The sequence below is a fragment of the Podarcis vaucheri genome (genome assembly GCF_965113315.1).
Source record: "Podarcis vaucheri genome assembly, chromosome: 4".
In the NCBI taxonomy this organism is placed as follows: Eukaryota; Metazoa; Chordata; class Lepidosauria; order Squamata; family Lacertidae; genus Podarcis; species Podarcis vaucheri.
Genome location: NC_138762.1, coordinates 110713402 through 110724684, shown reverse-complemented (window position 1 = coordinate 110724684; position 11283 = coordinate 110713402). Strand labels below are relative to the sequence as shown.

The 11283-nt window shown below is 46.1% G+C and overlaps 1 pseudogene across 1 annotated transcript; it reads left to right on the top strand.

The window, feature by feature from the left end:
- The first annotated feature begins 1937 nt into the window (after positions 1-1937).
- On the top strand, positions 1938-2834 carry LOC309531137 (AP-2 complex subunit sigma pseudogene; annotated as a pseudogene). The gene has a single exon. The product of its transcript is annotated as an AP-2 complex subunit sigma pseudogene (transcript).
- Positions 2835-11283: the final 8449 nt, after the last annotated feature.

The following is an 11283-nucleotide window of genomic DNA, read 5'->3' as shown; positions in this document are numbered from 1 at the left end:
TGCAAATTACCTGGATTTACCCACTATAGCATGATTCAAGAGCAAGAAGCAAAACCATGAAGGAGTATTATTTTCCTAGCATGCATTTTATATTCCGTCTTTCATGTTATCATAATATTGGTAAAGATAATAATACTATGGAAGTATTTTATGTAAATGGCAAAAATTAATCCTTACTTGTCATAAATTAAGTTATTTATTTAAGACATTTACGTACCATTTAATTATGAACATTTCTAAGTGGTGTGCATAAAAAACCCCCGGAAAATGGGGTATTGTAACAATAACAATTTACTGTAAAACCAAACACCACTTTAAATTGCCTGCAGGAACAAGATGGTCTTAATCATGTGCCTGAAGTTTAGCAAGGAAGGGGCCTGAATGTGCAGCTCCTATTAGTTAGGAGCCATGACTGGGTTATGTGGGATCAGGCAGTCCTAAAGATAGCCTGTTCCTTAAGACTACGGTTCTCCTTTCCACCCTTCATTCAAGGACCCCTCCTTTTTATTCACAATGATTACTTGTAGCCTCTGTCAACCTAATCTTGACTTGTTGTTGGTTTTTGAAGAATTGTATAAAGTACCTGAGACTTTACCACAGAGCCAGTGTGGTGTAGTGGTTAAGAGCGGTAGTCTCGTAATCTGGGGAACCGGGTTCGCGTCTCCGCTCCTCCACATGCAGCTGCTGGGTGACCTTGGGCCAGTCACACTTCTCTGAAGTCTCTCAGCCCCACTCACCTCACAGAGTGTTTGTTTGGGGGGAGGAAGGGAAAGGAGATTGTTTGCCGCTTTGAGACTCCTGAAGGGGAGTGATAAAGCGGGATATCAAATCCAAACTCCTCCTCTTCATCAAACCAGAAGCTGCTTACTACAGGCATGAATTACATTTATGGAATTGCCTCATAGCAATTTCTCTTTGGATTTGGATTTTGTTTTATTTTAGGAAAGAAAACACATCCATTTTTTTTGTTGATTTTAAAGGACAATTAATTAATGCTCTGCTTGATCATCCCTCTAAGTCAGCTTTCTTCTGCAGCTTCTCAAAGCCTCTGGGAGTTCAGAAGCAGAAGACTAGGACAACAGACCTCCCTGTTGCCAGTCACCAGTGCTAAATCTGAAGAATTCTGTCTCTGAAAAAGGGAGAGGTTGCATTTAGTTGTCATGACTAGAAGCTGTAGATGGACCATACCTCCATGGATGTGTACATTTTAAAAAAACAAAAAACAAATAAGCTGCTAGACGTGTTCCACTAGTGCCATGAGTTAAATACACATTGTCAGCCGCGCTCTGAAAAGTGTTATTTTTTAAAATTCCCACTGAGCTCTGCAACCTCCCTAGTGAACTCTAAGGAGACATGCCCGAGGCTTTGAGAAGAAAAGTTCCACAAGCCAATCCTGAGAGGACAGACCTCAGAAAAGAGCTGTGTATTCCCATAGCTAACAGGGCAGCTTCTTGAAGCATATTACTTTTGAATTAGCACAAAGACTGCATAAATCCTTTCCCTAAGGTTTTCCTTTAGTTCTGATCCTAAGGCCTTGAGGTGTGCCGCTTGGGAATGGCATGATTCTGCCAGACAGTTTCTCCACACAACACAACAGCAAATCTAGCAAGATTTCCCATCAAAACTGCCTAGAAAAACCTTATTTCTTTCCTTCAATTTTTCTTTTTTCTTTTTCATAACTTGCCTATGGGTTCCATCTTGCTGAGAAGAGAGGTTTGGGTAAGAAAGCTTGAGAGCCACAAAAAAATCAGTACAGACCTAGCTGTTCAAGTATTTGCCAGTGCAATTATATATGTGTGACAAAGGAGGGCTTTGGGGAACATGGGGAGATAATGGGAGAAGACGCATGGCTGTGAAGCAGGCTGCTCAGGCTTTCACAACAGCAAGGTGGGGTCTTGCTAGTGCTCAGGACAATATTTTAATCCACAGTGGTCGGAGCAGCTGCACCGAGCTCTGCGTGGAAAGAGGATTTAGGGCAGGGGGTTGCCATGATTCGCTTTATTCTGATCCAGATCCGTGCTGGCAAAAGGCGTCTGGCCAAGTGGTACATGCAGTTTGACGATGACAAGAAGCAGAAGCTCATTGAGGAGGTCCATGCCGTTGTGACTGTGCGGGTCGCAAAGCACACCAACTTTGTGGAGTTCCGCAACTTCAAAATTATCTACAGGTGTTACGCAGGGCTTTATTTCTGCATTTGTGTGGATGTGAACGACAGCAACCTCACCTACCTAGAAGCCATTCACAACTTTGTGGAGGTGCTGAATGAATATTTCCACAACGTCTGTGAGCTCGACCTCGTCTTCAACTTCTACAAGGTTTACACCATGGTAGACGATATGTTCCTAGCTGGCAAGATCCGAGGGACCAGCCAGGCGAAGGGTCTGAAGCAGCTCATGTTGCAATCCTTGGAATGAGGAGCAGAGGAGTAGATCGCCTCGGATCTTCCCCCTGGCAAGATCCTGTCCCCCCCCCCAAGGCTCATCTCTCTTCACCCCGGTCCCCTGAATCAGTGACTTGCTCGGAGCAAATTTTTACCGCTTAACCTGTAGCTGGGGGTTTGTGGGAAGCGAGGGAGGAATCTTGAATTGGCATTCCTAGTTCGGATTCCTAGCCGTGCTTCCTCCTGCACGAGCTGAACATGTGAATGGGGCGGAGAGGCCGCTGGTTGGGGCTGGGTTGCTTTTCTGGAAAAGGGTGGGAGTGGGGAAGTGGAGATAGCTGCCGTCACCCCACCCTCCCTGTGCTACTGTCCCAACACAACCTTCTGTCTCTGCCCTCCATGTCGCCAGCCTGCTGCCCACCCCTCCCTGTCCATTCACATAAGAAAAAAAACGTGTTGTAGAAGAGGGACCATAAGTGTGTATGAGTGTGAGTGTGCGTGATGAGTGTTTGTACTGCCAGTAAAGTGATGTACTGATTAAATAAAGCATCTATGGGGGGGGAATTAAAATATATTAATCCACAGTTTCTGAAAAGGAGGGCTACTCATTCTGCAAAGGAGGGCTACTCTTCTACTCATTACATGGCTAGAACGCAAGGGAGAAATGTGCTAAGAGGAAGGAGTGCTTGGCAAATCCATACTGTGATCAACTCCTGCCCGGGAACCAATGTCCCCACTGTGGAAGGACATGTGGGTCCAGAATTGGCCTCCACAGTCACTTAGGGACTCATTGTTAAAACCGTGTTTATGGAAGACAATTGTGGGTTTAATGTCCCTGACATCTCACAGGGCTTGAGGAAGGGAGAACCTAAGAAAGGTTTGGATACCAGCACCATGGTTTCTATCTTTTGACACCATCAGTTAGTCTTAACTTTTGTCACTAGGCCAAGTCCAGCTGCTTGCCTCCACTATTGCTCTTTCTGCAGAATGGTAGCGCAATATGGTATTCTTCCTTGAATTAAGGTGATAAGTTCATTTTAATTTCTTTTTGCTTTTAACTTGTTTTTAACTGTATATGGTTTTATTGTTTGGTTTCGTGTTTTTATGCAGTTGTAAAACTGCTGTTATATATATTTATGATAGAGTTGTATATACTTTTTTAAATAAAAACATATTTTTTAAAAAATCATGCAAATCAGGGAAGGGCAGGCAAGTTCTCCCATTTTGCACATTTGCCTGGAACTTTCCCTAGCAGGCAAGGAAATATGTGCCCATTCACCAGGCATGCCATTCATGGTGTCCTCAGGACAATAGCACTCTCTGAGTGAATGATTGTTTCACAAGAAGGAGCCTGTGCATTTCAAACTGCTCGGCACCTGGGCTTGAAATCAGTCCATGCGCCTGTTGGCTTAATGTTGTTGCTTTGTGACCCTGGCAGCTGTGGGTGTTCTTTGGCTGTTGTTGTTTAAAGCTTGCACTGTTTTGTGTATTTGCGTGTGTAGGTCCCCAGGCCACCCCTCAAATAACTTCACACATAACACGTAATTTAGTTTTGGTTTTTGGGCACTATTTTGGCCACAACTTTATTAAAATACAAAATCAGTGAGTGGTTGTTTAGACATTGGTTATGACTATCTGTCCCCCCGCCTGGGACAGAACTGACATCCCGAGGTCTGATCGGTAGCCAGTAGAAGGGAAAGTCAAACTTGGGGGTCATTTGAGCTAAGCGTTGGACCCACGCCATTCACCCCAGCAGCTCCCCGAAAGCTTGCCGGCCCAGATCCTATGACAAGGATTCCCATGACAGGGATTGGGCAGCCCTGGTCCCATGACAGGGATTGGACGAAATCATGGCAAGCCCCAGGATTCCTTTAATGGAATTCCCTTCAGTGCAATAGGAGGGGCAGGCACAGCCTATCTTGACCCCTCCACCACCAGCATATTATAACCAATGCCTAACCGCCACACGAGCTCTAACGCTCGCCGCCAACCACTCATAAACCCAACCATGAACCCAATTTAGTAGTCACTGCATACAGCCAAACATCATTCCCCAAATCAGAGAGGTGCACTCCATCTGCCCGGTAAAGGGCCTCAGCCTTAAAATTAATGTCTGGGTGTGAAATCACCAAACCACCCAGCTCCAATACCTTCCCGCAAACAGCAGAGTTAATGCGCTTCCTGGCCCTTTCAGCAGCCTCCGGGAGGGAAACGCCGCGCCAGGTTTGCCTCTGCAACAGGTGAGACCAAATTATTCTCACTGAAGGTAATAAGGCTGCCAATGCCTCCAAATCCCTTTTTGGATTGAGGTGCGCAAAGCAAGGCAATCAATAGTTGCCACATCATTTCCCCCCAGCTGCACCACTATGGCCATAGGGTGGGGAGGTCCGAGAGCAGCCGGCGACCAATCAGCGGCATAAACTCTCCCCATGACATTCCGCGTCTGGAAAACCATGACACTGGCATGTGCTGTGGGAGGCCGAGACACGCTCCCCTTGCAGACTGCCTCGCTCCACTGCCAGCCCAATGAACGATGCTGTGTCCCACTATCCAGATGCAGACCAGCGTGGGATCTACAAGGGTTGAAACAAACAAGCATTAGTACCAAACTCAGCATTTGTTTCACACATAACCCTTGAAAGCATCCAATTTCCATGTCCCAAATCCTTGATCCTGGCGGCTGAGAAGCCCCAATGGGCTGCCATAGTCGCTGCACCTATGCGAAAGGAATGAGGGGCAAAACCAGAGGCCGAGATCCCACAAGCAGAGATGGCCTTACGCATGACTTTTGTGAACTAGTGTCGCGCCAAAGGGTGACCATTTTCATGCATGAGTAGGGGGCCGTCCCCAGGAGGTCTCAAGGCCTAGTACTTCCTTACATCCTTGACCGGGCACGGGCCCACCTCCCCAGTCGCTGGGAGGCGGACAACCTCCCCCCGACCCAGCTGGTCAGTTTTGGAGTTGCGCACTACAAGTCTCAACTCCAAAAGGGAAACGCATATATCCTGAAGGAGCAACCCATGAGAACCAGCAACTTCTAGGATCGAGCCAGCCCCCCAGTGGAACGAAAAGCCAAATATTTCTGGTATCCAATAACAGGGCAAGGGCCCACCCTACCTGTGACTGGAAGCATGATGATGGCAACCCTGCTCACTAGGTCTGACTTAGAGCTCTAGACACTTATGACAAGCTCCAAAGCAGATAAGGAAAAATCCTGAGGCAATAAGCCTCCAAACTCTCAGCCCCGTGCTGGCTCCAACACAATTTCCCCAACCCTCAGTACACCAAAATTACAATGGAATACTGAAAGAAGTCTCATCTAGATCTAGAACCAGGAGACAAGTCTTAACTTGTTGCAGATACTGCATAGGTCAAGATTGACCGGCTTCCTGCCTGCAGTCCTGTGAAGGCTGGAGTCTTTTCCAACCTTCCGAGACCCTGCCCACAACACATTTTTAGAAGGGTCTCTGAAAAATTAAAGCTTTACTCTAGCAGACATTGCAGCGGACTGAATTCTGATAGATTTAACAGTGCATCCGATCTGCAGCAGGTAGGCCAATTACTGCAGGTCCTGCTCAGAGAATGGAGGCAAGTTCCTCTGAATGGCCGAGGACTGCCAGCTAAACGCTAAGAAATCAGTCCAGGCCTTCTCATAAGACCTGAAAGCAGAAGGGGAAATGTAAGCTACTACTCCTCTTAATTATCAATTGTTGCCAAAGCGCCATGGGAGCTCCAGAAAATCCGGCTATAGCTGGGCGTCCGGAGCCCAGGATCTGAAGCTCTCCAACTGAAAACGGGATAGAGTGACAGCGAAAACATTAGATGATCCCGTAATAAAGCGAGCAGAAACGCAATATTAAACCTTAAGCAGTGCAGCTGGAAAGCACATAAAAGGGGGGCGGAGACTCTGCCAAAGCATGAGGACCATTTTGCAAGGACCCTCACACTGCCTGGTTATCAGACCAAGACAGACCCGATGGTCCCTGTACTCCTCAGTCCAGATGTGCACTGACACTACAATGGGGAAAACTCGAGAAAAGTTAAGTTACATGTGATTGCCTTGCCCTGCCAGGCTCAAGGCCACTGTACATGATGATGAAGGGACCCTGGGCCATGAGACCCCACCTGGCCAAGCAGGAATGGAAGGGGCAGCCTGGAACAACCACCCTGCATGCCAATTTTTAACTGACCTAGGAATGATAGAATCTGACAAAGCAACACTTGCTTCAGAGGAAGTATTACAAGAATAACATCCTTCAAGGCAAACAGCTTTTCCACAGGCAAGCAGAGGTATGAGCAATGGTATCCAGCTAGCCCCCAAATACGTTAAAAGGGGCAGTAGGGGCCACTGTCCTATCCACTGCCAACGGAACACCCAGCTCCTCAGGGAATAAAAGGGGCGTCCAGTAAGCCTTAGCAGAGGCTGGTGTCACATGAACCAGTCAGTAAGATAATCCAAATAATGGTACCCCCAGTTAAACGAGTCTTGACTCGCAATGTTCAGTCCAGAAAGACGCTAAAGGACTCGAGTGCTGCACAGCCTATAGCGCAACCCATTGGCATCGCCTTATCAATGTAAGGACCATTCAATTAAAGCCCAACTACTTATAATCTTGAGGGTGAACCGGCAGCAGCCTAACAGCCAATTCAATATCGCATAATGCCAACCAGGCCCTCTTCCAATTTGTTGGTAAGCTCAACTGCCTGATCCAAAGATGCATATTTCACGGAACAATTCCAGAGAGTCATTCACTGAGGTGCCTTTGGGATGCGATAAATATGGATTATATGGGGCTTTCTTAGGGACGATCCCCAAAGGGGATAAATGAAAATCAGGAATAGGAGAAGAATCAAGGGGATCCCACCAAACGTCCTAATGAAAGCTGCTTCCCAACCTTCTTTCTGGCTACCGCAGGTAGCTCTCTGACTGGCTTTTGAGTTGCTGTATTCTGAGCCACTGGCTGAAAAACCAGAGGAATCCCAAACCTTGGGAAAACCCTTCCCACAAGCACAAAACCACTGACCCATCTAGATAACCTTTTAGCCAGGCTTCCAAGGAAGATATTTTTATGGAATTATGGGCAAGAGGTATTGAGTTATTGCTTGCTAGCCCCCAGCCCCCACTTGGTTGGAACGCCCTGCCTTGTGTTGCCACCATGATGTGTAAATTTGCAGGGCCAACGCTGGCCAGAACCCTTAAAGAAGTCCCAACAAAGCTGCCGCCGAGCCAGCTTCCTGCATGCCAGCTTCAGGTTCGATTGCTCAGGGAATTTCCATTTGAAATGTGGAGCTGCGCAAGTGGTCCACATGTCCCCGTCCCTGTGATCCTAGCAAGCTGTGGGGATGATGGCAGCCCTGCGTCTAACATTCCCATCATAGTGAATTGCAACTTAAAGAATAGTGGGGTAGAAGGGACCCTGAGGATCATCTAGTCCACTCTCCCACAATATAATCATCATTATCATCATCTATTTGTACCCCGCCCATCTGGCTGGACTTCCCCAGTCACTCTGGGCAGCTTCCAACAAAAGATTGAAATACAGTAATGCAGCAAACATTAAAGGCTTCCCTAAACAGGGCTGCCTTAGATGTCTTCTAAAAGTCTGGTAGTAGACATCTGGTGGGAGGGCGTAGCACAGGGTGGGTGCAACTACCGAGAAGGTCCACCACATGGTGCGGGAACCACCAGAAGGCCCTCGGCGCTGGACCTCAGTGTCTGGGCAGAGTGATGGGGGAGCATGCAGCTGTCCCATACAGGGACCAATCCTGCAACCTAGGGATTACCGGCACCATACGCTGACCAGCTGAACTATCCAGGATGATCCCTAAAGGGTTTGACGTACCTGCAAGGAGGTGTAAGCATCATCCCTGCTCCCCTTTTCCCTGCTCCTGGATCGCCACCTCTGAAGACGCTTCCTTCTGGAAGAAGGCACCTAGGGCATCAGCAAGTCAACCTCTGCAGGAGAGGCAAGCTCTGGAGGCATCTGCAAAGGCCCTGCCATAGTCTGCAAAAAACTAAATGTGAGGAACTGGTGAAACCAATGCTTTGTGCACCACATGGGGAAGCTATTCAGGCTGGAAACGCTACCAGAGGCCATCAAATTCTAGGGCCAAGTGGGCCAAACCCTAAGATCACCTGCTAGGCCAGACATAAATGTTTCCAATGAGATAACAAACTCGAGGCAGCCCACTGCCTGACCAGGTGCCCCCGTTTGCCCTTTAGAGGGAAGCAGCTCCTCAAGAAACCCAAAGTTCTTTTTGGGAGCAATATCACAAATGGGCCAAACTACCCAGCAACAGAATAGTCCAAAAGGAGCAGCTTGTTTTGATTTGTGATAACAATGGCTAAGTGGGGGATATGAACCCTGTCTCCCAGGTCCTAGTACTGCGCTCTAGCCACTAAGCCACAATGGCTCGTCTCTATAATAGCAGTTGCCACTATCAGGGCAAAACAAACTTGAAGAAGATAAACTTGTTCTGAAACAGCATAGTTAAAGAGCATACACAGAGTGCTCACTGGAGGCACAGAGAGCCTCTGGCGCCCTCTGTCTGCCTAAGATATACATTAGCACAAGTGAGCCTGCAAACAAACAGATAAATTCTTATAGAGAGAATGAGTCACATGTCACAGAGACTTAACAATTTACTGTACTGCTAACTGTAGCAGGCTTAGGCTTGAATGATATGTGCAGGCCGTGAAGACCTCCCTGCTTCTGCTCTCTGCCTTTTATTGTCTCATTGCAATATTAAAGGAACTCAATATAGTGCTCCCGCCCAAGGCTAGATTAAAATTCAGCCAACAGCACTGCAATCACCCAAAATAAAGCCAACCTATGAGGATACTATAAACGAAAGTGATTCCAGCTAAGCTGGAATAGCCCCACAATTAAACAGGCAAAAATGGGGGAAACCTTTTTGCAAAGGAAAGCCCCTAATGGGGGCTCATCTATGATATTTGATGTATCATAGTATTTTAATATTCTTTTGGAAGCCACCCACAGTGGCTGGGGAAACCCAGCCAGATGGGCGGGGTATAAATAATAAATTATTATTATTATTATTATTATTATTATTATTATTATTATTATTAGGAAAGGCAAGCCACAGATACAGGGAGAATCTTCCCACAGGGCAGGGTAAGGGGTGGGGTGGGAAATCAACCAGGAAAAAAGGGAAATTAGATTAATTAAGGGACTAAAGAGGATTAAAAAGAAGGGGGAAAATAAAGAAATATAACCAGACATGAGAAGATTGCTCCTGATCCGATGCACTCTGCAAAGAGAAAGAGAAACCAGAGTGCCCCAATATTTAAAGACTATGGTCCCACCCACCCAATTCGCAACATACAATTTGTCCCAGCAACCCGGTTATCCAATCACAATGCCAGGCAACAACTATTAACCTGCCTGGCAACAAGAGGCCTGGCCCGGTGGCCCACACTGCAACATGTGCTCTCATTTATTGGAGAACACGCTTAATAAGAAACACTGTGGTTCCTCTCCTTACCTCTTCCATACTTTAGACATGAAAAGCCAGGTGTTTGTGTATGTAAGATTCCTGTTGTCATTGGAAATATATATATATATAAGACTTCTGTGGCTGTCGGCAAAAACTGTAACTGTACACTTTTCAGTAGCAATATTTCCTGTTTGAGGGAAAAAACCCGATTGCAGTGACACACCTTCCTGCATATAATGTGGTTGAGATTATGCACCTTGATGTAAAGCTTTGTGCTTAATATGTCAACCTTTATTTCAGAAACAGCTACAGCAAAAACTGTCACATTAGATCCTTCACAGAAGAAACAACTTCTCTCACAGTGCTCTGAATACCCATGATTTGCCTCTCCTGAAGCAAAAAAACTATGGTGGTTGTTTTTTTTGCAAATAAGTGTACCAAACAGACAACAAGAAGTTTGCAAATATTATCACATCTGAGAAAGAAAAGCAGTGGCAGAGTGGCACATACAGTTTTAAAGTTCAAGTTAATTGTACAGGTGTTGTGTGGCATTGACTCAGATCTGCACTGATGGTCCCTGCTGCCCCGAGAACAATCCAGCCCATCCAAGAACTGGAAATCCTCTTGTGACTGTTTGGACTAATTGCAATTGCTCTCAACCAGGATGTGGAATGTAGATATGGAATTATATCACTTTAGCATATTGATTATTGTAGAAAATGCCTGTTGTGGCCTCAGGTGATTCCATGGAATTTGTTGCTATAGAAGGATCATTATAACAGCTGCTCATGAAGTTACATATATTTGTTAAAAGCACGCATGCACATAGCTATTTATATAGATCAAGTAATGATTATTGCCCAGGGCATAAAATATTCAACTTCAAATTATACAGGTGGGCTAAAATGGAGAGGAAGATTTTGTGAAAATCTTCCCAGGAATTTAAATTAGTTGTTGTAGTAGTTTATTTAAAAATCTGATTATTAGCCCATTGGATCTCGTTTGGAAGTACTGCCTTCACTCAAAACACCCTTCATTGTTTCATATTGTCAAGATTTAGAAAGCATTTAACACTTTAAAAAATACTTTGCATTTATATCAAAAGTCTCACAGGAACAGGCACAATACAAAAGGGAAAGCAAGGGCAGAGAAAGGAAGGCAGGCACTGGAGCAGCTGCACTTTCTCTGTTCAATGGATGCAGCCAACTTAGAGCTTATCCACACTTCTTGTCCTGCAGCCCCCCCCCCCCCCCGGGGAAACCGCTCTTTAGTTCTCAGCTGGAACAAACAGCAATTCGGGTTTTACCAGATTGCCATTTGTTCTGATCTATCTCTTGAGAGCCAGTGTGGTGTAGTGGTTAAGAGCGGTAGTCTCGTAATCTGGTGAACTGGGTTCGCTTCCCCGCTCCTCCACATGCAGCTGCTGGGTGACCTTGGGCCAGTCA